The sequence below is a fragment of the Octopus bimaculoides genome, chromosome 15 (assembly GCF_001194135.2).
Source record: "Octopus bimaculoides isolate UCB-OBI-ISO-001 chromosome 15, ASM119413v2, whole genome shotgun sequence".
Classification (NCBI taxonomy): domain Eukaryota; kingdom Metazoa; phylum Mollusca; class Cephalopoda; order Octopoda; family Octopodidae; genus Octopus; species Octopus bimaculoides.
Window position 1 is genome coordinate 36441722 of NC_068995.1, and position 1095 is coordinate 36442816.

Below are 1095 nucleotides of genomic sequence, written 5' to 3' on the forward strand. Positions count from 1 at the left end.
TAAATGAAGTTAAACGCAGGTGTTATTCAAATTCTTTTACTTCCAACATATGTCGAAGACAACATTGATATTATTCCTATAAAAATATTGTTGAAATATTTTGTTTTGTCGAAGTTATAACCAATTTTATTGCACATGAATTTTAACAGCAAAATCTTTTACAGACCCTGGTTGAGAACCACTGATCTAAACCCACTGTATGTTCAGGATGTTATGGGGATAATAATAATAATAATGGAACACCCGTCCCATGTGACAAGTGGCATGTGCTAGTCATTACAAATATTGTGATATCAAGGAGTCAGTCATAGATAGTTATGTCTTACCTGTCTAACTAACTATACTGCTATACCAAAGTGGGTGTTATAACAGTCCAACATTGGATTACAACACAGGGCAATGGCAAAAACTACAACAACACAACAGACTAAATAAAACAATTTTATTTTTCATACCTGGAAATATCAGTTTATCTTTATAAAGAAAAGAGACAGTCTCATTAGCTAAGAAATTATTTGTGAGAATGGCCATCAGTTGAAGATGAAGATTGTGTTCTCACACACTCACACACACATTTATATATATCACCACTACCACCACGACCACAACCACCACCACCACCACCATACCACCGTCGTCATCATCATTTAACATCCATGTTGCATGCTTGACATAAGTTGCACAGTTTGACAGGATCCAGTGAATCTGAGGACTGTATCATTTTCCAGTGTCTGCTCTGGCATGGTTTCTATGGCTGGATGCTCTTCCTAATGCCACTCACTTTACAGAGTGTACTGGGTGCTTTTTTTTTTTATCATGCTACCAGCACTACTGAGGTTACCATGCCACTTCCAGTACTACAAACTCCTGCATGAAGTAGGGGTCAATTTCATGTTAAGGGACAAGGGGTTAAAGTATGAGAGAAAGGGGAGGATCAGAGCAGGTTCTTGTAGAGGGTGTGCATGACTAACTCACATTTAGCAGAAGGGGCAGAACAGTAATGAGAAATGACAAATAGAAGCTGCAAAGAGATATACAAGGGGATGCTGAAAAGTTCCTGGCTTTAAGGGTATCATGAAAGGCCTGGTTGGAGGC